Source organism: Lagopus leucura, unplaced genomic scaffold, assembly GCF_019238085.1.
Source record: "Lagopus leucura isolate 7727_CA_CO unplaced genomic scaffold, USGS_WTPT01 Super-Scaffold_100029, whole genome shotgun sequence".
Classification (NCBI taxonomy): domain Eukaryota; kingdom Metazoa; phylum Chordata; class Aves; order Galliformes; family Phasianidae; genus Lagopus; species Lagopus leucura.
In genome coordinates, this window is record NW_024962280.1 from 4,930,252 (window position 1) to 4,957,294 (window position 27,043).

The following is a 27,043-nucleotide window of genomic DNA, read 5'->3' on the forward strand; positions in this document are numbered from 1 at the left end:
TTGCTCATTTGTACATCTCAGTGATTTTAGAGTGAGATTCTTGGCTTGATGCTCAGTAGGAGGTTGTTCACTTGTTAGACTTGATGGACCCTATTATTACCCTTCATTTACTGTATTATAATGACTGTACCATATCTCAGATACTGACATTTATTTACAAGTACTTTCATTAAGTTAGAACATTCCCTGGAAGACAAGGAACATTAAAATACCACAACAAAAAATGTGGGATTCAACCATCTGAGGTACAGACTCCATGAAATGCATATTGGTGTGTAGCAGTGGACTTTGAAATCCCTTTCTTAGCCCAAAAGGGCTCATGCTTGTTTCTCCAGTAAAGTCTCTGTCTTTCTAAAAGGCTGCTTTATCCATGTGACAGATTCATCTCAAATCCAAAGCTCCTTGGGATCCTCAAGAAAAGCAATGCCTTGCTTACATCTCCTCAGCAGTCCTATCCATCTAAAGCACAGTTGATATGATGACTTCCCACAATATAATGGCCAAATTAGGATTGCTGATGTTCATACAGCATTTTAGTAGATAGAGCACTCATTCAGGATTGCAGGACTAAAACTCTGGGCTCGCAGCCTCAGGGAGATCATTTTCTTACCTTCCATTTCCCATCGGAATGCCTGAGGCACAGAGGCACTGTCCGTTCTGGTTAAATCTCTGTCATTCTGCAAAGAAAAACCCCAAAACCCACAGGCTTCCTGGGCTGAGCAGACAATCAGTCTGCAGCTCAGTCACTGAGGCTGCCGCCTGGGTCAGCAGAGATCTAGGTCGAGTTCTTCACTCACGTATGGATGAAACAACCACTAGGTAAGAGTCCCCATGAGCAGCCCCCAGGAGAGGGATTGGCACACAAACCTCTCTGTCTTGCTCGTTGTAAATAGCTGCTTTACCCTACCTTGCCCACCTCTTTGGCTCCAGTTAAATCTGAGCGCTCGTGGCTGAGAGCAGGTGGTTGGAGCATTGCAGGAGTGGTAAAAGACCACTGATGAGATCAAACCCTACCACGGAAGAGTGATGTGGCACAGCTGCCTCTTTTTCTCAGCAGCTGACAGAAGAGGATTGACCTGTATCGCTTTCTTTTGTTACAATTTTATAGAAATGACCCTCAGTCACTTTTTTAAACACGGGCAAAACTCCAGTAGTAAAGGATTATTTGGGGACTGGCTGTAGCAGTTAAAGACGTAACCACTACACCGCCTTTTTGTGTTGCTACCCTATCTCTGCAAGAAGTGCCTGCCTCCAAGCAGTTGTTCTCATTGCCCGTGGATCTAGAGACAGCCAGGTTATCCTGAACCAGCGTTCTGTTTGACTTGTTGTTGAGCTGGTCCTGAAACATTCACACAGTCTGTTAATGTGAATGGCAGCAGTTAACAGAGAAGGATCATAATGACACAGAGAGCACCTGCAGCACCCATCAGCTCCCCAAACTGGAAAATGCCCCAATGTGAACTCCTGGTGGATATGGCAGCCTCAGGTGAGGCACCCGATCCTTACAGAGTTGAGTTTATGCCACTCTCATCTCTTCAGCATTCCCAACCTGTTATGAATCCCTCCCTGCCTGATTTCCCCAGGTGTGCTCCCAGAAAGTACTTCTTAGAGTGCCTGGGTTTAGAAATCAGGTGATAAAAATTAGGAAGTTGCATGGCCAGAGTGGATGAGGTGAGGTCTGTTTGTGTGTTCACGTCCTTGTGTTTTATTCTCTCATTTACTGCATTTATCAAGCACTTGGTACTTAGTAAAAACAACGAGGAAAACAAATAGGGTTGTTTTATCCCACCAATATGATAGAATAGTTAAATTAATGGCTAAATCTAATTAGGAAATGAAAAATTACAGCTTGTCTGCTGCCAATATTAAAGCCAATGAACTGTGAGATCAAGCTATGGTTACACTCCAAAATTATCTAACCATTGTTGAATCTTAAGGTGGCTTTGCTGCCTACACTTGGAAATAAATAATCCTAGCAATTATGGTTTGTAATTTGTGAGTGGTTTGAAATGTAGTGGCTTTTACTATAATAAATGGATTATTTTATGTTGACAAAGTACAGGTTTAATTAACAGTGGCAGATAAGGCTCTAGCATTTAGAAGCTGTTTATATTAAAAATTACCTGATAAAAGGTTCTTTTTTAGCATTCCAAGTACTCAGTTGTGCATTACCATCTTGATCTGCTACCATACGTATTCATCATTGCACGGATGTGGCTTGGAAGCACAGTGAGTGTTTCTGAGACATCAGATTGTCATAATAACTGATAGATCAACGGTTTTATTTACATATTTATTATTGAGAAACTGCTTGTTTTCATCAACATAACTTACATTTTACGCATCCTCTGTCTAAAGTTAATTTGAAAATATTAATTTTTCTGTGACAGCTCAGTGCTCTTCCTACTTAATCGCTTAATTTCCCTTCCACCTAAGAATGACATTCAGTGAAATGAATGAGAAATGATAACTTCAGGATACCATTGTCCTTGCTGACTGGGGTCAAACAGCCCATGAGAGGTCTAGGTAGCTGTACAAAATATATCAATCACAGAAACAAAACTTAATTATTTTGTATTCTTTCTCTTTACATGAAAATGTTCCTTTAAATAAATGCATTCTTTAGTTTATTAGTTGTCTTAAGTAAAAAAAAATGTGTGTATTTCCTGAAAAAAAAAAGCATCCAAAATGCAGAGTTGTGCCATCTGTCAGCACTAGAACTGTTATTTCACTCTGCATATTTTGTTTTCAGCATCATCTGGATCACTGTGTCTTAATCCTTCAATGACAGGAAGCTGCAGAAAGGCACTATTGATGGATTGCAAAGAAAATAGTCACCAAAGTATTTTCATGAGTGAAAAAAAGTGTTGGCATTTCCCTATCTTTGTTATTTCCTCATTTTCCATTAATTTCATCCATCTCTGCAGTTCAAGCCATTCAAGATGCAGAAAGTAATACAAATAGGTAGACACGCAAGAAACTGATGGCAGGGAGTGGCTTATAGCTTTCCATATCTTTGTTCTGTCTGTGATAGAAATGAACAGACAAGGTAGGGATGAAAAAAGCAACAGGATTTAGTAAAACACCAGCAGTGTACTTAACATGTAGGTAATATCCCTTTAAGAAATTACAAAAGATTTGCTAAGTCTTGTATTTCCTTCACAATTTGTGCCTTTACAGATTCCCCCCTTGGGGGCTGTTTCTGAAGGTATTTTGATGGTATTCTTGCTTGGGAATAGTGCTCCTCTCTGCCCACTGCACCCCGCATCAGCACTGAAGCTCAGCCTGATACCTCAGGGTGTCTCCATCCAGATCTCTGTCCTCCTGGGTGAGCAGCATTACTGCCGCTGCCAGGGATTTCAGTGATGGGAACAGAACACCTATTTTGTTTAGTAAAGGCATTTTAAAATTGAATGTGAGATTTTGTTTTGTTCTTTTTTCATATGCCATCAGTTTAGCACATCCATCAGCTGCACGCTGATAGGGACAGCGGACATGATTGTAGCCTCCAGCCTGTTACTAACTTTAGTTTGGTGAAGGTTCAACCTAGTTCACTTGTTTGGCTTGCCTCTGTTGCATGACTAAAAATCTACGGGAAAAATGCTCGGAGTCCCAGCATCTGTTAATTTCAGCTATTTAAAGTACAAATGAATCAGAGGAAGGATTTTTAAACTGTTTTCTTGGAAGATTTCCTCTTACTGCTTGTGTCTACGTAGAAAATGATTTAAATTCTTTTAAAATTCTAAGTTACGAAGCAGGCACTCGAAAATATTTTTCATCCATTATCAAGCCAATGATTATCATGATTCCCATGATACAGTAATGGGCTCCACTGATGGTGACGTTCAGTGGTAAGCTTGGCAGTGCCTGTGAGGGATCGTTCTTCCTGCCAGACAAAACCCTGATGGCTGCACTGAGTCCCTGTATCGGGTGCTACATCAGAAGCTGAAGTCCCCATTAAAATACATTACCTCTGTAGTTTGGAGGCACCACAGGAAATTTAATTGAAGCAGTCCAAGTGGTGTTATAAGACATAAAATCAGAGATGTTCCTTATTACATACTTAAAAATATTATCTTCATCAACTCCCTAGCAGTTTTTTTACAATTTTGCCTTGGTTTGAAAAAACAATGTATTTTAGTAGAAATAGATGAAAAACACCCTGGTAACTGGGACAGCTACAGAGATTTTCAATTACCAATCTACAAGTTCACTGACTTTTCATTTATATCTTTCCTCTAAAGATATGGTGATGGTTGTATTATAAGATGAGGCAGATGCATCTTCTGTTTTGGCTTCTCTTCATGTTCTCAGGAATTTGTTGTTCCTTTGGGTGCTTTTGCTGTTGGCTCTCTGCTGTCTTTTTTTTCAATTGTTCCATACTGTGAGAACAATAATACGTGCCACAGTTGCATTCCCCTTATCCCCAGGGCTAGCCACTGTCTTTCACTAAGTATGTACATGTTGTGAACATTTCCTTTTGTTTTGGATATGAATTCATATATATGAGTCTGACACACATGCTCACAAATACAGCGTGGTACATAAAACTGTAACACTGCACTATGACATTATATGGGAATATGAACACATGACAACAACCTTCCCTGTACATTAATAGAAGTTGAAAAAATAGACAAAAGATTGCAACAAGGATGTTTTCAAAATGAATGCTATTGATCTGCATGTGTTTGGTGAATATTTTGGAACAGAAGTTCTACAGTCAGCCAAAGAAACAAAGGACAAAATCTGGAGGATAAAATAAATTTCAGATTTGCAGTGTTGCCAAACCGATGTGGCCAATACAAAACTGAAAATATTTGGGGCTAAATTCAGGGGTTGTGGGAATGAAACCTTGTTGCAGCCCAATCTTGCCACAATTTACTAATGCACTTCAGAGGATGCTTTTCAATTAGCTAAATATCACAGCTGCAGCTCGCGCATCAGGCAGTCGGTGTTAGCTCAGCCGCCATGCTGAGAGGCCAGAGGGCTCTTCTGCAGAAGGGAAAGGAAACCAACACGAGGCTTTAAGGCAAGACAGCTGATTGCCCTTTTTATTTGCTACCATCCTTCCTTCTTTCTGGACATGCAAATAACACCAATTTACATTAAAAATGTATGCAGATGATTTTGACTTCTGTTTATGCCACCATTAAATGTGACCCTTTTGTGATTTACAGTTGCAGTTTTATTCTGGAATTAATGTGGCTGCTTGCAATTATTTATCTTTTTAATTAAAAAAAAAAAAAAAAAAAGACAACTAGGCAGGACAGGCTTCCTGCATTTTTGTCTCGCTGTACAAATGTTTCTACATGGGTTTTGAAGTAAACATCTCACTATGGTGAGTGGGACTGGAAGACAGTGCAGAGCATGTAATTGCACAGTTTGTTATGCTGTTGGAAGACAGGAAGAGGGCAAGGCCTCAGGAAAAAAATTACAGCTTTCCACCTGACTTGCAGAAGAAGAAATCTGTAGAAACACCAAGCTACGGGACAGAGCTCTTTTTCTGTAGGATTACTGTTAGCCTGACTTCTTTTGTAGACACTCAGTACCTATTTTTATTTTACTGTATTTACAGTGTGCAGTTATGATTGTCTTTAAAAAGCTGTGGGGTGTGAAATAGAAATATATATATTTTACATTAAAGAGTTTAGAATTGCTTTTTCGGAGGAATGTCAGGGATGCCAGAGGATGTCAACGTCAGTGAAGCTGCTATGCTAAGAAATCTCTTTTCATTCATTTTCTCTGCCTGTGTGTTTGAAATCTTGATAAAGGTTGAAAGTTTAGAGATGACGGATATAATTATGAATGCAGTGTCTGTTTAGTTAATTGGCAGCACTTTGAATAAAGGTACCATTTATAAATTATTCATAAATACGTATTTAGTGATTAATAGGTGGAGTCTGTTTCTTCAGCTCACTGAAAAGCATATTCAAACTGTTTCAGTAAATTCATAACAGATGCTGCTCTAACAAATTGTTATAAAACACATTATAATGTGTAGATATAACTAAAGCAATATACATCATTTCACTGTTATTCAGTGTCATTGTTTTCTTATATCATTTCTCACATCAGTGTCACGCTGAATAAAGTAGGTGTTTTTTTTTCTTTTCTTATGAATAGTATGGGGAATGAATCCATATTCCTTTTGTGAAATGCCAGCTCCATTAAAATCAGCAGTGAAACTTCAATTATCATCACTGCATTCAATAGCAAGATTCAGATTTCATTGTTGTCCATTGGAATGAGAACCTCAATCCCCTTTCTTATTGTTCCTCCATCAACGGGGCTGATGGTGGACAAGATTTTCTGCTATTGTCTATGTCTGTCCTTTGTCTTACAGTCACTCAGGTGTTTTCTCTTGAGGGGTTTGAGTCCCACAGATCCACGCACTGTGCTTCTGCAGTATCCCACTGAGTTATTCAAAGGGTAGATGAGCACATGTATGGATAAGAGCAAATCTGAGGTCTTGGTGTGAGAAGCATCACTACTGTGGCTATCATCTGTCTGAATGCACTGAGAATCCAGAAGCCAGTGTTTGCTAACTGGAATTATTTTCATGGGAATCTTCAGTTATCAAGAGTACTGAATAACCTGCTACGCTCTGAGAATACGACAATGTTGTGGTTCAAATAGTTATTCCATGTCCATAGGATGGTCTATTGTATTTGATTTTCTAGAGAGTTCCACAGGTTATTGACATACTTATAGAATTTAGGAAGACTGAATGTCAGTATTCACAGAAGCAACAATCTCGGTGATCAGAACATTATACAGTGTGATGCAAAATTCCAGCTGCCTGCAGAAAAATGAATGTGGGGAAAAGATTACGACTCACCTTCATACCAAAAGCACGGGCTCTTGATGTGGTCTGGGGATGGTTGCTCTTCTGAGGATGCAGGATCACTAACTAACGTATAGCCCTGCTGCTGGCACTGCCGCAATTGCTGTGAACAAAGTCACGTTCTCAGTGTTCAATCAAAAAGGCTTTTTACCCAAGAACACTCTTCCAGAACATCCTCTGTGAGAATTACTGTACGTTGAGTGATATTTTCCCAGAATTTCTCTTCCTAGAATTCAAAGGCATTGCAGACTTGCTAAACCTGTCATTAGAAGCAAACTCCTTGAGTTACAAACACCTACCAGAAGGCAGCTCATGCTGGAGCAACAAGTGTAAAATTTGCAAAAATGTTTCCATAACCACTTCTAATAAATAGTTCTTACAACACAACCATCAAAATTCATGGGTTCTCTCTTGCTCTCTCTGTCTATCTCAGACTGCATCATATTTCATCCAGTGCAACCAGATGTCCTCAGGGAAACTGAGAATGAAAATAAACAACCCCTGTGCATTCAAATGTATTCGCCCAGCCAATTGCTGAGAAAAAAAGAAAAAAAAACCGAAACGATATTTCTCCCAGGACAACCACTCCCTTTCCATTTTCCCTTACAAATCCTTAGGGAAGATGTACAAAATACCTTCTAGCGCCTATGCTAGGAGAATAATTCACACCTATTGGATATTAAAACAAGGAAATCAACAGTGCTTCTATTACACATTATAATTCTGCTTTCTTTAATTTCTTGTATTCCAGAGGCAACAATTTCCTGACTGTTTGTTGTGCCATTCACAGAAGTCCAGATCATCTTGATTTAGGCCCTTCAGTGAATACCTGACATCTCTTCTCAAGAGATGACTTAGTTGAATATGAACAATTTTTCTCAGCCATGTTTAGTTTGAAAGGAACTTCTCCTATACCAATACTAAAGATCTTCTTTTTTCTTTCTTTTTTTTCCTCCTAATCATATTCCCTGTTCTAATAAAACTTTCCTTGCAGACCTTTTTTGACTTCTATCCCCACAAAGTCCCAACAACAGCAGCAATAATGTTACGTCCAGAGAAAGAGAACAGTGACCCTTTTTCACTTTTATGGCACCTTGCATATATGTGTGTATATATATATATACGCACATAGTGCAGTGTCCCAGTACAAACACAGACATTTCTCTTTGTCTAGATCTCACATCTGAAAAGTGCTAGATTTGTTTTTATGAGTGCCTTGATATGGCATATGGTCAAATGCAAGTCGTTTTCAACTGTTAGTGAAAAATCTGTATTTGGTTTAGAAACAGGAAGAGAGTGCCCAACAAATGGCTGAAGCTGTATGTTTGGGTGGTATAGCAATGCTCTTCTCCAAGTGCTGCAGTGACTATCTAAAAACCTTAGGTTATCTGTGCTATGACTCAGCATCTGTATTTCAGAATATTTAATTTCCAGCCTCCATGAGGTTTTATTTTTCAGTGATTTCCAGTGCTCTGTTTACAAGTAAAAAAGATATATTTTTTTCCCATCTAAAGTTAATAAGAGATTTGAAGCAAATTGTATTCTCTTCTTACATCATCACCAGGAATAAACTTCTTAATATCTAAACATCACTGTGACTTCCACCTGCACATCGCTGTTACCTTCTGCCTGTGCTGTCAGGTGCTCATCAATGCAGGTGTAGCTGCTTAGGAGTTAGTGCACAAACACATTCACTTGCACCTGGCAGCCTGGTTTGCACCTACCTGTTCCTGGCAGTATTAAGTGGTGCTGGGAGCAGGGCATCATGTAACTCTCCAGGGTTTGGCTGGTGGTGGGTGGTTGAGAGCATCCTGCTTCTGAACAGGCTGGTAGGTGTGTGGAGGGCTTGGGAAGCTCTGGGCAGATTGGCTTGGAATAATGTGTAATGGGGATAGGGATTATGTTGAAAAGAGAGAGGGAAAAGGAGAAATTAATGTTCATAAATGTTTAGGGATGCCTGTGCTGTAGTACTCTAAAATACAAGGATGTTAGGGGGCCCTGAGCTCTTCATTGCTTCTGAGCCCATCTGTGCAAAATGGGACTCCACCTCCACTTTATTTAATGCTGCCCAGACTGCATCTGCTGGAAATACTCAGCTTTGTCTAATCAGAGAACAGAAAAATTATTGTGGTAATACAGAAGACTAAGAATTTCATTGTTGATGGGTGCAAAGGTTTTCTGAGTGCCTCACAATAAGGGCTCAAGAATAATTAAATTTGGGTTATTTGTTAATCATCCATTTTAATTAGGAACTTTTGCTTGTTCTGTCCTCTGCCTGCCTGCAACTCCCAAATGAATAATTGCCATGTATCTCTAGAAGGATATCATAGCAACCAGAACACAGTGAAGGCAATAAATGAGAGAGTCTATAGTCCAGCAGTTTATTTTAACAAACATTCATTAATGAAACTGCAGTTTGATCACAGAGCCTGAATTCATTGCTTGTATTTGAATTTCCCTCCAGCCACTATTGCAACTCTTTATTAAGTGACTCCTGATGAGTAGATGACTTTAACCTCTTTCAGTTTCAACTCCTCACTGCATTATTGTAGACTGTACATTAAACAAGCCCTACACTGACAGGAGTAAACTTAAGCAGTGTAATTTTATTTTGTGATGTCATGGTGATGCTTACAGTTACCAGATACTCTCATGCATTAGCTGAGTTTGACATAATCTAATCTGAAGTGTTAATTTTTCTCTTGTATGGAGCCACAAATGATTTCTAGAAAACTGTAAAATATCCCTGGCAACAAAGAAGTAATGAAAGTCTTTTTCCAGCAGTGAAAGGCACAATTTTTTAATCTCCACTATTCTCTTACCTGCATCCTTTCTCAGAGGAATTGTATCTTTTGATTCATATGCTTCATGGAGCGACAAGCTTGCAGAAATAGTCAGCTAGGTCTGTATTATTTGTGTTAGTTGATCAAACTTCAGAGTAACCTGCCACTTTGAGGTGGTTCTTCTAATTCTTTCACCAGACCAACTGCCAACGAGATATTTTTTATCCCAGTACAAGGTGACTGATAAAAGTGCACTCTATGTGGAACTGATAAGAAATGAATAATCTCCCAGACAAAATATACGGTCTTTGCAAGAGACAGGATAATCACTTCTGTGAAGCAGTAATACTGGGGAATGCAATCGATTGGGAACAAACTTGTGAACCAGCAGTTAGTAGTATAAGAGCTCTTCTACCTTGAACCTACAGGAAGCTGTTAAGAGATGAAGAACGGCATTAGAAAAATATAGGCCTTGACTAGTCTCTTTAGGAGTGTTTCTCAGAAATGTATCTTGCATGCAGCTTTGGAGAATTACTCATAAATTATGTTCAGAGTGAAGAAAAGGGTTAGCTGCCAAGTAGGTGTCAAGTATGTTCGGTGAAATGCTTTAAGCTATGTTCCCAGTATTATAAAGGATCTCCTGTGTTTACGTGTAAGAACACTGTAAAAGCATGATGCCAGAGCCCAGGTGGGACAAGTGTGGAATTGTACCCGGGCAGTGAGGGAGAAGCTTTAGGAAACTTGTCTACCACTCTGCTAAGGAAAAAAGCTGGTAGTATTAGCTTTTTTGGAGCAACCAGCTAGAGCTGGGGTGTAGTGGCTGTTGGTTGTCTTCTGTTGTGGTACTCAACCACCTGACTAGAACACTAGGGCTAGGTGATACTGTTCTGCAAGGTACCAAAAGCAATGCTTAGGAAAGTCTTTCTTTTGAAGAGGTTTTTTTGGAGGAAGAAAGAGAAGGTACTGATTTTTGCTGTGGTTGGTGTGAGGTGTTCTATTTCATCACTTCCTGGTTTGCAAAGAAATGTCACGGGATCCTTTCCAGCTAGATTTGTTGTTCCTTCTTGCTCCTACCTGCACTCATCTTTGTTTGAAGAGCTGCACGTTGTTTGCTTTCACCTTTTGCTTCTCCACTCAAAAACTCTTGTTTCTTGTACTCTTAGACAGATAGGCTTTTATTCTCTTCATTGCCTCTTTGTGTTTAGTTCTACCTTTATTTTCCTCATTTCTTCCTTACCTGTGATTTTTGCCAGCCTTATTTTTATACTCCTATTTTTTATTCTCTCTTCTTGCCCTTAGTTGGTAAAACTACCATCTGACTTTTCTTTTGTGTGATGTGACTTTTTTCCTCAATTCTGATGTTCTGCAGTGTGTGAAATGCACTGAACTGTAGAGTTGCCAAGAAGCATCACACAATGAGAAGAGATAAAAGTATTGAACTATGAGAGTGTACTTACGCTCTGTGTGCTGGCACACAGACAGGACAGGCTCCCTGCAGTACACCTGTATTTATGCTGCAGAAATTTTAAGACTAATTGTGACATATGCTGCTCATTCACTTTTGCTTCCTTGAGCTTAAGATATAATTCCACCGGGGAGAGATGCCCTTTCTGTGAATAACCTCGTGCTATATGTGTAGCCTTTTCCTTTCTGAACATCTTTATCGTCTGTAGGGCAGCTCCTGAAAAGTGAAGTAGTGAACTTGAACAATATAACATACCAGCTTTGTGAGCAAATCTAATAACACAAAAGCTTCTAGTAGTTCTTGTGTTCTAGAACTTGGCTTTAGTCAAATACACATCTTAGCAATAATACACTTGCAGATATTTATCCTCATCAGAGACGGCCTCTGTTTGAGCACCATTTACATAAATACATCCAAAATGTTTTTTTAAATTTTCATACAGGCTCTGTCCATCCCTATTACATTGCTGTGATTACACTCCACTGCTTGCTTTCTGATCAATTTAGAAGCAGCACTACTCTGCAGTCAAAGCATTGGCGTTATTCTGAAAATGTCAGTAACTTCTATTTACTGAAAAATGGGCAGGGTGTTCTGCAGTCAGAACACTTTTGTGCGATTTAAAGAAAAATAGTAGTACTGCATATGTTGCATAAAAACAGTTTTATTGCATTTGTATTGCCTTAAAGGCACAAGAAAAGTTTTTAAAAGGATAGTGATTAATGTACAATAAAGAAGGACAGGAAATAAGATTTATTGCATGGTTCACTTATTCCTCTTAGCTTCTTTCTATAGGAAAGCAGTTCCTAAATGCGTGAAGGAAACTAGTAGTGTTTTTTTTTTTTTTTTTAATGTATGAAAAACAGGCATTTTTAAAATAGATATTTTCTATAAAATGATTGGGAATATGCACTTACAAATAACTCCCATTTACTTGGGAAAAAAGCAGCTCATTTATAATGGCTTATACTTGCAGGAGTTGAACTCGGGCAAGTCAGTCTCCCAGTTCTCCCTGAAGAGTGCAGCAGAAAATACTTGGTTTAGACACAACCAATACTTAACCAAAGTTGATCACCTAGCCATTTTTCCCTTCCTTCCTTCCATCCCCTTCTGATATGCAGTACCTAAGGGCTAGTTCTCTTCAACAGAATTGAAGGCATGAGTTAAGATTTCTTGTGGCTGATATTGAGGCAATGCAATACTTGTACTGCACAGTGATTTATGCCATACTGTTTCCAAATGTTAAATCACAGCCGTTGCTTCTTTTCTTCGCTGTTCAGGTTCTCCTTTGGATCTTACAGATGTTTTGTGATTATCTATTGTTTAAAGGAACAGGGCTTGTGAGTGGATTAAAAACTCACTGTTATCTACAAATGAAGCATACTCCTACAAGGTAACTTTCTTAATATAAAGGTTCATCAGCAAGCATGCCATCACTCTGGTCCTTCTTGGTTTCCATTTGTGTGTTCATCATGGATATGGGCAGTCAAACAGGTGTTCTTGTTTCCAGAAGAAAATGTGCTCTATTCTGGCTTAATAGCTCCTGTCTTGTTTATGAAAGTCTGTTGGGAAAGAGGAATTTACATTAATGGGTAAAGTAGCTATATCAGACCTTAGGATATGAACTCCACAAACAACAATAATCATTTCAGCTGGCTAAAGTGTCTGAAGAAGCTGAAACTTGTCTACCAGGTTCTGAAATAACAGAATGCTAATGTGCAAGGAGCTTCCTACAAGTTTTTCTTTGGAAGTACATACCCTGGGACCGTATCTATTCTTTAGACTGTATTAGCTTGGAACATAAGCTGGGTAGGTGTTAAGGGGAAAAAAAAAAAAAAAAACAACCACAACAACAGACTGTATTATAAAGCAAGACGTACGCTGTTTGAATGCATCAATAATTCCCTTTTTCGTCTGTTTTTTACAGGAGAGCTGAAAAGGATGCAAATCTATTCTACAATTTAAACTTGAACTGTTTATGACAGATGTATATTAATATAAAATTCTTTTCTTAATGCACACATGGGCGAAGCAGATTGCACAGAAATTACTGGGCTAATTAAAATTGAGCGAATGTTTTAATTTCTGTTAAATACAACAGCATATTTTCTACCTGCATCAGCTCTATGCCTTATTCTTTTTGAGATATTGGAAAGCAAGTAAAATAGTTGACTGCATTACATCAAAAGAACTGATTTTTTGTTTCCCAGCCCTTTAATGTATTTTTCTGTTAGAATGCATCCTGTTCAATCAAAATGGTCTTGTCCTAACTATTGCTTTGTGTCTTTCTACATAGAAATTCACTTTCTTATATGCACATGCATGATAATAATTTGAGGTTAATGACAACCCTGAGAAACAATTTTAATTTCTAATGCTTAGAAATGAACAAGTTGGTTTGAATAATGAATCATTACCTGTCAACTTCAGACTTTTATGCAGAATGTGAATACTTTGCTTTCTTCGTGTTCTTCCTTGGGATCAAGTGGACTAGGCATTCAGTCTTGTGAAGTGTAAGCTTCTCTTTCACAAACTGCAGTATAAATGAAAACAAATTCTCCTCTTAGTGTCTTTTTGTCTTGCTACTTGTAGCATCTAGTACTGAATTAATATCATGCTCACAACATCTATTGATTTCCAGGAATAATGTATCAGATATCCAGTTATATGTGCTATCATCTGTCTTCTTATGAATTGATTCTATTTGCTCATCTTTCCAATTTGTCCAGTGTCTTTATTTGCATTAATATTGCCCCTGCAGCCTGCCATATTTTCTGTCTTCCTCCGTAATAGCAATGTAATTCATAGTTTTTTCAATATTTATTGCTAATAATAATTACCTGGGTCCTGTTCTGCATGTGGGAGGTTTCCAGCTCTTGTTAGTGACTTTTCAGGGACTGTGAATCATATTGTTAGTGTTGAATATATATGGACGTATTGGAATTATATTAACATGAACTTCCTTCTTATGAGAAACAAGATCTTTTGAGTAACTACTGTAGCAGGGATGTAAATTCAGTTTAAAGAGTTTGTTTAGCTTGCTTGGGTTGAATGCTTGCCTGTTAGATAACAGTTTGATATTTTCTTCGCCAGAGCTGTGACTTCCTTTGCTGTTACTCCTCTTTTTCCTCTTCTTCTTCCTTACTTCTTACTGTACTCTTCCCTTCCAAAAGATATTGTAAGCTTTCCTGCTGTGTTGATGATCATGTCAGAACATCCCTGGCTTGTTTCTAACTTGCCATCAAATTTTGCAATACTTGACTTTTCCTTGATCACTATACTGGTTTACATCTAATGCCCATGGCTTCAGGGAAGGGGTCGAGTACTTAAGGAAGTTGTGGTGTTTGGTGGTGGGTTTTTTGTTTTTTGTTTTTTTTTTTTTCCTTCATTTCTGTGGGATCCCTTGAGCTTACACACAGAAAAGATGCTTACTGAGCCTTCAATAAAGTTTCATAGTCTTTAGTTTTATGTGGCTTTCTTCAGACTTTCAGCACCGCTGTTAATAGAACGGTTTTCTATTAAGCAGGAAGATGTGTCTTGCTGATCCTCAGGAAATGGAAAAAGACAAACCAAACTGAGATATATTCTATCACTGTCAAAAAACAAACTGAATAGAAATTCCAAGTTGCCATCATAGCTCAGTGTTTCTGTTCAGATGAGAGAGTTTTGTATATTGAACATCCACCTGAAATGTTTCAGTATGAATGCTACCATGTAATGCTAGTGCATGGATGGAAAAGCAGAAACAAGAAGTGGCAGTGAAGGCTGAAATCATGCAGATCCTTGTCTGCACAAACAGGGACTGCTCCTTTAGGGGCTGGGGACTGGGACTTTGGAGGGAACTAAACAGTCCAAATCATAGGGTTTGGGATGTTTTATATGCCTTTTATGAACTTAATTTCCATTTTAATACCGATGCTACATATATATATGAAAAATTATCCACTCCCAACTTCTCTGTGGAACAGTTACCATCTCTAGGAACGCTTTCACAAAGAAACCTTATGAAAGATTTTTCTCATTTTCTATTCTACTGTGCAATGCATCAAATCTCAAGATATTGTGTGTCTGTGGGAGAATGCCATGTGCCTTGCATGATTTTACCAGTCTTATTACTTGGTAGCCTTCTTAAAGCAATAACAACATCAAAGCTCTTTTGGTTGTTCTGTGTTCTGTTATGTGGTGCTTTTCCGTATCCTTTGGTAGTTAAATGAAAAACTTTGAGAGTCTTGAAGGAGCGCTGCTGTTGCAGCACAAACCTGACAAGGAGAGATTAAATTAGGGATTTACCTGGTCCTTTGGTTCAAGAAGTTACTGAAAAGAAAAATGCATAATGATGCCTTTATTTTTTTTCTGTTCTTAATTCATTATTTAGTGCAGGTTTGTAAAATTGTGTTTTTACAAATGAAAGAAAATGAGTAAGAATTCAAGTATGACAGTTTATATCAATAACCCCTATTTTTCAGTTAATTCTAACTAAATTAACTCTAGCAACAGTCAAGGTGAGAATCTGAAAAGCTAGAAGCAACTACCTGTCAATCTTGTTTCTCTATCGTCCTCAACAGTGTATCCACAGAACCAAAAATCCAGGACTTATTTTTCCTTTATGGCTATTTTTGATCCACTTCTAGTGGACATCGCAGAAGTATGTGGACTTGCACATACTAGAGCTTAGGCACTCAGTTCTCTCTGTGGATTTCATGCATTTATCTGTATTTGGGAGACAGACTAGAAGGTATTAAGCTGTGAGATGAATAATCTGCTTAAACGATAAAGTACTGGTAAGCGGTACTGAAAGCAATGAATGTGTTTCTTTGATGGTCATTTCCTATGTGTCCTGAATAATACTGCTAAGGACTGCAGTCTGGCATTCCAGGCACAGAAGAATTTTCTTCTGTTTTGTAGGGCAATTTTGTCTCATGTGATGTGACAACAGTCGTGTTCAACTGAATGATTATTTCATGCTGACAGCTGAACTAACTATGAAAGAAGACAGTATTGACTGTAGCTTAGGTCATTATTTTAGGTTTCTGTGGGGGTTGCTGCCTGAGGTTTAGTTTTAATTTTTAAAGCTTAATTTATGGTAAAAAATATTCATCCTAAAATAGCTCTTACACAAAGACCTATTAATGGTGGGGGGGGGAAAAATTGGGGGTTGGCTTAAGTAATGGAAGAATTACTGTCCTAGCAAAGTACTCCATTTACAGAAACTTCAGAGGAAAAAACAGTGGTGGTGAATTAAAAGAAAAAGATTAAATTTACCAGTCTTTCTGGATAAGGGAGGTGGGTCAAGATGTAACAGCAAATTAGGGACCATATTATCTGCTGAGACATTAGTGAAGTCCCTTGTAGCTTAATTGAGCTTCACTGGATTCAGCTGAAAGTTTGGCCATACTTGTTTTCTTTCCTCCCGATCTGTTGTAAACTAGGTAAAAATCCACTAAGGTCACTGGTGTTACAAGTGATATCTGAGTAATGATCTAGCAGTACATATGTAAGAGGCAGTGAAGTTACAGGTGGCCCAGAGCACAGCAATGACCTGCCTGGGGACCATTTGTTAAAGAACTGGATGCATTAGACAATATAAACTCAACTAACTAGAAAGTTTCTTTCCAGTTTGTTGGATAAAAATGTGCAAATTTGAAACTTACGCAGAATATCAAATATATAGGTTGTTATATGGTTTCTCGATCTTGTATAAGTATTAAATACTAAACAGTAGCATTGCCACTAGGGATGTTAACAAGCATAGCAGTTTTATGCAGCAGAATAATATTCCTTGTTTCTCAGACCTCCTTTGCTACATTTTTGTATGACTAAGTCTGCAGTTGTGTGCCCTTAAGTATGTTTCAATGATTTGAACAGTGATGAAGGTGCTATTGTAAGGAATATGTGGGAGTATTCATCCACAGGAACATTTAAAAATACATATAAACACACCATCTGGTGCAATGAGGTGTATTTCAAAGACAAAATATTTGCTCTTTAGAAGTATCTCAGAGTTGAGGATAATTTCTTTTCCTTGGTAAAAGCAGTTCAGCAGTTTTTAGAAATAAGCTCTTCGTTTCAAGAAGGTAAAGGAACCCAGTTGGGATATGGATATTTTATAGTTCATTTTTGGAACCTTTTTTTATTAATAAGCAAATCTCTTAAATCATTCTTACCTATTCAAGAACTTGAAAAATAACATCATTAATTTCATACGAATAGAAAAACAGTTGGCTGTGCCTTCCTGAAATTTGATATACAACTACAGAAGCTATGCTAGCTTATATAGGAAAGTTGAGTTGATTATGGTTATGCCCTTTTTAGAGCTTTCTAATGTAGAAGGCTCCGGTCAGGATAGTGTCCGTTCATTGTTTCTGCATATACTACCCATGTATTTTTATTCCAGATTACTAGACAATTTGGATTCCCATATGCAAGTGCTTTTCCTATTCAGAGTTCTGCAAAACATTGTGCATCAAGCTATATGACTACATTTTTCCTAAATTACTGGTAAGAGTTAAGTGAAAAATTTTCTGGAACAATTAAGAATTCTGTTTACTTCAGTAGATGCATCTTTTTAGGCAGCGTGCTGTTGGTTACATAGCAGTCAGGCTGTGATCATTTGGACTTTCTCTAAAGATGTTTTAGGAATGTCAGCATAAGATAACTAGCAGATGTCCTCCAGATTGATGTCATCTTGGATAATGTATCTTTCTTCTCTTTATCATACATGTTAAATTCTGCTCTTTGATCTAACGTGGTGCTCTGCAGCAAACATTAATGATTGCCGCTGTCAGGTAGGACTTTAATGCATTCCAGAGCCTGGATGTCTGATGTGCAAATAATTTGATGCAATAGCGCTTTCTCTCCCCAGCCCTTGCTAGGCAGGCTGCTGTTCTTGATTGTGTGTATTTAGAGACTTTCAGCCCTCCAGTCATATGGATCCTCCCACCTGATTTTGATTAATCTGAATTGTTTAATATCTACTCAGACAAACTTTTAAACATTTTTCCTATTTTTGTATGGGCTTCTGGCACTGTGCTAAAAACAACTGACCACTTTGTATTTACATCTCTGATAAATGGATTCATTGCAGAGCAATATCCACAACATGAGGTGGGCATGTGACTATCAGTGTCTCATTTAACCTCTTAATGTCCTTATGATCTATATAAGGACTGTTACTCTCCAAACTAGTACAACTAGTCAGTCATCTGGGGGATTATGATCTCCTGGGAGATGCGTTTTCTGCAGGTAAAACATCTCTGGTTGCTATAATGGGTTTTAAAACTTCACAGTGTTCCCTGATTCTGGCACTGTGCAGGGACTCAGTGTTGCTGGAGCCTTTCTGCCCCACCAGGCCACAGAATGGTGGCTCCAGCCCTGTCTGTGCTGGATGTGGGCTGTGCTGGTGGTGGGGCTGTCCTCAGCCCCTCCCCTCCTAGCAGAGCTCCTGATTCTCATTCCCCAGCAATTCTTGGTTGCCTAACACAGTGTGACAGCTTTGTGCAGGATAAACAACTGTTTCAATTTTTTCCTACTTAGATTATATTTTCTCAATACAACTTATTTCAGAAGCATCCTGAGTGTTTACAGAGCTCTCTACGTCACTATGCAAAAGTTCTGCATGTTCTATCTAGAACAAAACCGTGTTTGGTTCAGCTGGGTGCAGGGTTGGTCCCATACATGGAACTGTGGTGTCTTCTCTGTTGATTATATATCTTTGAAAAGGAATTACTGCTTCAGCCAGACATCAATCTCTCATCAGGTTTTATTATCTCCCTTATTTACACTGCTACTTGGATTATAAAGAGCCGTTAAATAGTGTGAATTAGCAGTTTGTCAAATTTAAGTCTTCACAGCCCAATAATTTTCAGGGTGAGCAGACTTCTGCTTAGTCTTTCCCAAGCAAGACGTTTTAATTACTTCTTGTAAACAACGGCAGAAAAGGGGGGCGGGGGGGTGGATAAAAATAAACGGAGCCCTACCCTTCTGCGCCACGCTTTTGTTAGGGCGGGATTCTTCCGGCCAAGTGACAGCGGGCTGGCAGCGGGGCGGGGAACCTCTCATTGCTTCCCGCCTCACGTCGGCGGCGGCCGCGGCGCTGCTGCGGGCCCTGCTCGGTTGCCATGGCGACGGCGGCCCTGTCAGCCGCAGCTACAGCTGGCGCTGCTGCTTGGAGGCCTTGCCTCAGTGCGGTGGAGAGATAATAAATATATGTATTTAATATGGATTTATAGGCGGAGATGTGCCTCACGTGACGACTTCGATTCTGTGAGAGGGGGAGGAAAAAAAAAGACTGTGGTGTTGAGAGTTCCAGCCCAGGTGTGTGCAGCCTGAGCAGAAAAGATGGCCTGTGTGGTGGGTTTTCTTTCTTTTCTTTTTTTCCCCATATCTATATTTCTCCTATATAATGGAAACAGAGGAAAGAAACAATTGCTTCAAGTCAATCGAATCGCAGTGGTGCATTGGTCCATCTTTCCTCCAGCAAATCTCCATGCAGGAATCATCTCAGATGTTATCCAGACATCCCTAAGATTGGGTTTATATATCAGTGATATTTTACTGAGCTGTCTGCACGTGCTGCAAAGTATGCAGGTTAATGCTCTTCCACGGTTGGTGTGTTCCATGGCACTTTCCTTCCCCACTGATAATAGTGGTTTTGTTCTCAAAACAAAGCTACTTTTGAGATGGCTTTCAGCCCTCAGGAGAACAAATTAACTGTTAAACAAATGTGTTTTCCCTTCAGTTGCTAAATTGAAATTCTTGTCTGGTGATTGGAAGGAACCCTTTCAGCACTGGCAATGGTAGGGCTTGTTAAACGCTAAAAGGAGGTGACAATTTCATGACTTGTACCTAAACTCAAGCCACCTGCGTGTCTGGGAGCCAGTGAAGGAACATTTACCTGAGCATTTGGACTATAGAGATGAGAGATGAGCTTTTGGCTGTGCTTCGTCCCTGTACAGAGGTCTTCCTGTGAAGTTGTGCCTTGTTTCTCTTTGATGGCTTTGTCCAACTATTCCTATTTTTGCCCTGGCTGCTCCCCATGGTGGGGCTCAGCATTGGCTGTGGGGGGTGTTGGCTGGAGCAGTGCACGGCTCCTGTTTTACAGTCACATAATGTACTGTCTGGTTAAAACCTGGTGTTGTGCTTAGTGCTAGTCTTTGTCAACTCATCTTTGAAATGCCACCAGTGCTGGATTTACCGATGTGATGAAGATATGGACCGAATGATTATTTTTTGATTGAACAGAATGACGTGCCACTACTCATTTCTGTGAATGAGGGAAAAGAGCTCCCTTCTCCGGTTTTAGTTTTCTCATTGAGTTCTGAAACAGACTTGCAGATTTGTAAATTGAATGCTTGGCTTCAGAGGTTATCGTACTTATCTACTTGTACCAAACCAGACCCTGTCTCCTTTAGCATATCCGAGGTACGTGTGGTATTACAGAGGTACGTGTAGTATTATAGAGGTACTGTGCAGGCTGTGATTCCTAGGGCAGAACAGAGACCTGGGAGCAGATTTCCTCCCCTCGTAAATTGTCCTGGACCTTTCAACTGTAGGTTGTGCTGGTGATCTCCAGTGGTCAGAAGCTGCTCTCATGCATTTGTATTTGAGATTCCCTGTTTGAACTTCAGCATTGGCTGTCAAAAAGCCCAGGTCCCATGCTGGGAAAATGACTGGATGGATTTGTCCTACAGCAGGCACCAAAGCTTTTGTTCATGGGGCTGGCTGTCAACAAAATGCTGAGATAAGCTGGTTGACATGAGAGTTTCTGTCCTGGAGATCAATTGCTTTCCTGACACAGTGGCAGAAAGGGAGTTCTGCACTCTCATCTGGCCCATCAATTGCTATCTTTATGTTCTCTGTTTGTCTCTTTTACCATCTTACAAAATTTGCTGTAATTGCATCAATTGTTCTTATTACTTTTGGAATGTGCTCTATAACGAAGTGCGCTAAGAGGTTTTTAACACTGAACATGACAGAGAGACTGTAATCAGTGCAAGTGTCTGCCCTTGTGAAGCCAGTCACAGAACTGGGATGCAACAAGCTGTATTAACAGGGATACGGTGCATGAATCTGTGTGTGTATGTAGCATAGATACACTATTAGCATATTTCTGTCTGATCTCATCTATTTTCAATAGCTGAGGGCTCAGCATAGAGGCATAAACATATTTTATAAACATATTTTAATCTCAACAGTTAATCTTCACCTCCTTTTCTTTTTTGATGAAGCATACACTTCATGTTCTGTTTTTTGTTATATGGCTCAGGCTGCTGTGTAGTTTTGCTGGAGATTATAAGCATGCTTACATTGTTAATCCTTTCTGTTTATTCTTTAAGTAAAACAGAATAAGAAAGTCTTAGTACACATCAGTAGTATGGAGGAGTATACTTATACCTCCCTGAAATGGGTGGAAATATCTCAGTAGCAAAGAAGACAACTGCCAGCCACAAGTGAAGAGGCAGAAATTAGAGAGCGACTGCAGAAAAATCACTGAAATTAAGGACATGCTCATTTTAGTGTGATTGGAGCATGTAAATATTAACTCTAATGATGACAACATGTAAATTGGAGCGCTCAATAAAATTTGAGCACACGAAACCGAAGTGCCACAACCTGCTTTATTGATCGTTTTTAGTCATCTGCATCTAATTTGCCTACTATTTACATATGCTTTCATATCATTAACTTATAGCATAATCTTGTGAGGAAACTCATATACACAGGTATATATTAAAAAAAACCCAGAACTTCTTAAATTTTGGGATAACCTTCAATTCAAGGATCCAGCAAACAAAAAAATACCCCTAGAAGTGGATTAAAGTCAATAAGAATGCTTCCTAGGTCATTCAAAGAGTAACAATTTTCAAATAATTACAGGCTTTCCTGTCAAAAGTGTTTGTTCTTACAAGGCTTATGGATGACAGTCATTGGTATTGAAGACAATATGTTACAGTTTTAAGAGTAGTTATTTCTGTAGCTTTTTCTCTTATTAATGTGCCAATGCATGCATAAATTTAGAGCAGCTGCATGTTTTAGATTGTCTGTTGCAATTAGAGGCTCTGCCATCTTTGTGATGTAAAAACCTTTAACGTTTTAAAATCCCTACAAATAGGAACAAGAGCAGTGAAGTTGTTATTTTCTAGAATCCCAAAAGTTTAAAAAAAAAAAAAAAAAAAAAGACCAACTGCTGATCTAGGTCAACCTGTTAACAGTGAACGGTCAAGAGGCTGAAAGGTCTGTGAGCTGCCTGGGTAGCAAGCTTTCAGTAGTGGCATTGAAATGGAGCAGTTTATCCTGACAGCTGACGACGTTTGCTTACATTAGTTCAAGATTTAATAAGACAGGCAAAATCACGGGCACCCTCTGTCATTTTGTCAAAGCCCTTGTGGACAGGGAACTTTTCATATGGAAGGAAAGGTTTCCTGAGTATTTGTAATTGAATGTCAGGCTGTGGAATGGGCAGAGCTATACAAAATACAAATGAAAACTTTGGACAAAAAACAAGCCACTACAGAAAGGTTTTTATAGATTGCTGAAGCAAGCACTTTTACCAAATGTGTGCTGGACTCTATAATTCTGCAAATATTTATTCACTGTCGCGCTATGAAATAACAATATAATTCTCTGTATCCAACAGTTTCGTAATTATTGCTTTTTCAATTAATTTAGCTTTCTAATTCCTAGAGATTGATTGATTTCTTCTCTGGTCCTAAGGTGCTGAAAGTCTGTAGACATCATGGCAAACAACGAGAATTATTTACTTCTCTCATTCTAAAATTGAAACTGGTGGTTTGCCAGGAAGAGACCGCAGGAACATTACTGGGAAACAAACCAGCTGTCTGTTACAAGTACCTAATGGAAGCGAGGGGCAGAAAGACCAATCACAGAAGTACTTGATTATTAAGGAAGCCTTAAGGAGCTGCAAAGAACTTTGTGTAATGCAGAATGAGATTGATAGGAACTTACACTTGCAGGTTCAGGTAAGGCACGTGGGAAATAATACGTAGGAGGCTTCGGGGGTTCTCATTATTTTTTTCTTTCAGACTGTACTAAGTCAAAAACATTGGATGCTTAATAGTAGTAATACTTCAGCACTACTACTGCTATCAAAGAAAAGAAAAAGCAAATAAATGAAAATCTTCACAGGTGCCACACAAATGTGTAGAACCATGTTATTGGGCTGGTACTACTGATCTTTGTCCCTGGCTGCGGGTGTTGAAAGAAACTGGAGTTTGTTTTTGTTAACCTTGGCAGTTTAGCACTTTGTGACCATATGCATACTGCTGCATACCTTAAAACCGATCAATTAAATTGATTAAAGGGAAGGATAGAAGAAACTGTTCTGGTAAACGAGAAGAATAAAGGAGACAAATGAGTTAAAGAAGGAAGCAAGTGAGAAAGCATGTCCTGAAAGGTGACAGGTGGAAAAAATGCAAGGGTACTGTGGGAAAAGCATGGAAAATAGGATGGAAAAATGAAGTGTTACCAGCAAACAGAATGCAGAAAGCTACTGAGGGGGCCGATAATGTAATAGGAAGGTAAAGGAGAAGGAAGTCTGTAACACGTAAGGGAGAAACACACACACATGCACACACACTTGGGGGAGCGGAGGAAAAAGAGGAATTAGGAAGTGCTCAGTATGGAATCCCTCAAGAGTCCAACACACAGACTCATGCTCATGGTAAAGCTTTTAATCTCATTACTTACAATTCTTTTAAAATGTTAACGTGTTTTTCTAAAAGTCGATGACTTCTGTGGTCACCTTTTCTGGTTCAAGGAGATGTGCTCTGCCTTAATATGTGCAAGGGACCTGCTTGTATGGCCAGGGTATGTGTGTGACTTGCCATTCTGGATTAATGGCTGTCATTGTATGACTCCAGGTCTCTGTCCCTGAAGCCATCAGTATACAGTTAGCATTTGTATCTGTAACCAAGGGCTAGAGGGTCTAAGAGAAAGAAGACATCAAAAAAGCTTGTAAAATTACAGGGTCATCCATTTCTCTGTTGGTCTAGGATAGCTTCCTGTAATACATCATGTGAGAAAATGACTTGGAATATTAATTTCTCCCTACGTCGTCCAATAACTTAAACTAAGCCATTACGACAGGCTCTCAATAGTGTTCTTATTAAGCGGGAAGTAAATTGCTGCACTGCTTATGCAGCTTTGGCATTTGCTTCTGAGACTGGCTGAATGGCCTGAGACTTGCAGTTTACCTAATAAAATCTGGGTGGGATCAATGTTTGTTAATGTAGAATATTTAATATAGAAAAGGCTGCCTGGTTATGATTGAGTGTAAGGACTGTGAATGTTCCTTCCTTACACAGCAAGAAAGGTGTTCATTGTGAGATTAAAAAAAAAAAACAAAATCCCAGATCTGAACCAGGCCAAAACTAGTTCCTGCCAACTATTGCCAAAAGCACACGTAGTCTTGTCGTGAAGGTGTGTAGACAAAGAAAAATCATTTAGTGCAGAACTGATTACATCCTTTAGGATGGAAGATGACCCATACATCCTCTGAGCGCTTGCCTTGTGTGCACAGTTGTGCAAGGTGACACAGTAGCAAATAATGCTCTTTACATTGCTACTAGAATTTTGACTATTGATTTTGAGGTTCTAAACTTGATCTATTAATATTTAGAATGTATCAGCTAACAAAAATGGTCTGAATGATCAGAATAGAAAATGTCTTTTGTAACCATTCAAGACAAATGTGTTTTTCATTTTTGACTTAAAGCCTTTTCTAATAAACCATGTTTTTCTGACATGCTGTCATACCTAAATTAGTCACTTCAATGTGAAATTTGGCAAGTTTTTGCATGTGAACTTCAGTTAAAATTATTTTATCAATTCACTTGATTCTCACACTGGATTATCTAATGTGGAGAGAAAAAAAAAAAAGCTCAAAAACAGTAAGATTTATTGGATGGGGGATCCCTTCCTCCTGGATTTGTCTAGAATTAATGCATTTTATTTTATTTATCAGACATCTGTCTGGTGGCCATAACACCTTCCATAGTAAAAGAAGACTATTTTTTTTCCCATATAGTGCTCAAGGGAATTCTGTGTTACAGATCCTTTCAGAAGTGAAACCACAATAGCCATAGCCTGAACCAAACTGGGAAGTTTTGTTAGAACTTCTTTCCATGCCTGTTCTGTCTGTCTCTTCTTAAAAGCTGATGTAAAGGTCACTGAAGTCAATGAAAAGGCTCCTATTGACTTCAGTGAGTTTGGTTCACTCCTTAAATGCCAGCAAATAAATGTGGGCTTTGCAAGATGCCTAGAGAAATTGAGGCAGGGAGGAATACTGGAAAAGATGAAAATGTTGCAAAATCTTTCTCAGCAGCACAGTCCCATGAGTTCAATTTCCATTTATATCAAAGGAGCTCCAACCCTGCTTTCTCAGTCAACCCTGTATGTTTTTTCTCATTTCATCTGGAGAAAGTGATTGACAGAAACAATCAAGAACTGTTCATCACCTACCTTGGTTTTGGTTTAGCTGTGAACTAAAAGCAATAGGGGATTTACACTCACGACCTTCGATTATTGCGTACTGTAATGTAACAACCCAGCTACCAGTCATGAGTCAGAGCTCCAAAAGAACAAAACAGTTGTGGAATTTTTCCTTTCTGTAGATCCTATTTCCCATCTTTTTTTAAACTTCAAACGGTTTGCTAGTAGTGACTTTTGTCTAGCTCTTAGAACTATTTTGAGGGGAAAAGGATGTGTTTGCGAGATTCTAGATTGCATGTAGTGTCCAAAAGGTGCATGCTACCAGCAGATTTCCAAGTACCTTTGTAGGAGCTTTTACTATGTCCTTCCTATTCTCTCACATCCTTTACTACAGGGGCCTGCCGATAAAATGTGAGCTACTGCTGAGACTGGTGGCACTGGGATAAGGGAAGCTTCCTGCTAGGCCAAGTGTTTGGAGGGTAGGGGTGATGAGAACAAAAGGATGAGTCATTTTCTGATAGGTTATAAATAATAGCACACCATTTTCAGAACTGTCATGGTTATTTACATTGTTGCAATTCATTTTTAAATCTAGTTGCTCAGTGAGCGGAGGGCCGTCTTTTAAAGAGGTAATTGCAGGCTGCTAGTTGCTATTGCAGCATTCACAGTGTCCAAAAAAAGTGCTATTCAGAGGTGTGCCATTTGTTAATTGAGATTGGAGACGTTGCAGTGCTTAGATAATACAGTGAGCTAACATTGTGGAAAGAGAAAGCTCAGTTTTGAATCTCGCTTTTCTTGTGTGGCTGTGAAACCACTGACAGGTCAGAATTCATGGGAGGATTGGGAGGACATCACAGCTTTATTCAGCAGTTTAATGAACTCCCCAAACGTCAGCTCCTCACCACTGTGTAATGGATGAGTTTGCTCCCTCTTGCTGTTCGCTGTTATCTTGAGGACTCATCAACCTTAACTGAGTTGTCTCTATTCCAGCATACCTAACCATGTGCTTAGAAATTCCCTCCACCCCGGTGGTGACTCAGACTGTTCAGGAGGGTTTGTCACACTGCTGTGTGACTCAGATGCTCCCTGAGGGTGCTGGGCTGGGCTTACTGCATGCACTGACCTTTGTCATCCTCTCAGCGATGATGACAGACTCCAAGCACACGTTTTAGGATCGTTTCTCACTTGCACCTGCTACATATTTACCAAAAGCTCCCATTTTAAGTGCTCTTTGCAACACCATTAGGTAGAGATTCCTCTGCCAACCTCTTCCTGTGCAGGAAAGAGGCCCTCTAATACAGGGACTTTGCACTGAGGGCAGCTAAATTTAGCATTGGTTACTGACTCATAAAATTAGGAAGGCATAACTGCTGTTTAATTTTTTACCCTAAGTAGTGGAGCCTATTAGTAGGCTCCAGCTGCTGTGCTGTAGGGGAGGTGACTGCTGGCTGGGGCTGGGGAGCTGGCTCTGCTGAGGTGTAATATGAATAGCTAGAATCTGAA

At 39.2% G+C, this 27,043-nt stretch overlaps 1 protein-coding gene and 1 long non-coding RNA gene across 4 annotated transcripts in view; both read left to right on the forward strand.

The window, feature by feature from the left end:
• NLGN1 (neuroligin 1) overlaps nt 1-27,043 on the forward strand; it is a 288,387-nt gene that overhangs the window by 51,412 nt on the left and 209,932 nt on the right. The window lies entirely within an intron of this gene.
• Nucleotides 8,629-13,215, forward strand: LOC122185488. The gene is made up of 3 exons (XR_006180883.1): nt 8,629-8,676; nt 12,373-12,485; nt 13,020-13,215. It is a non-coding gene; the product is annotated as an uncharacterized LOC122185488 (long non-coding RNA).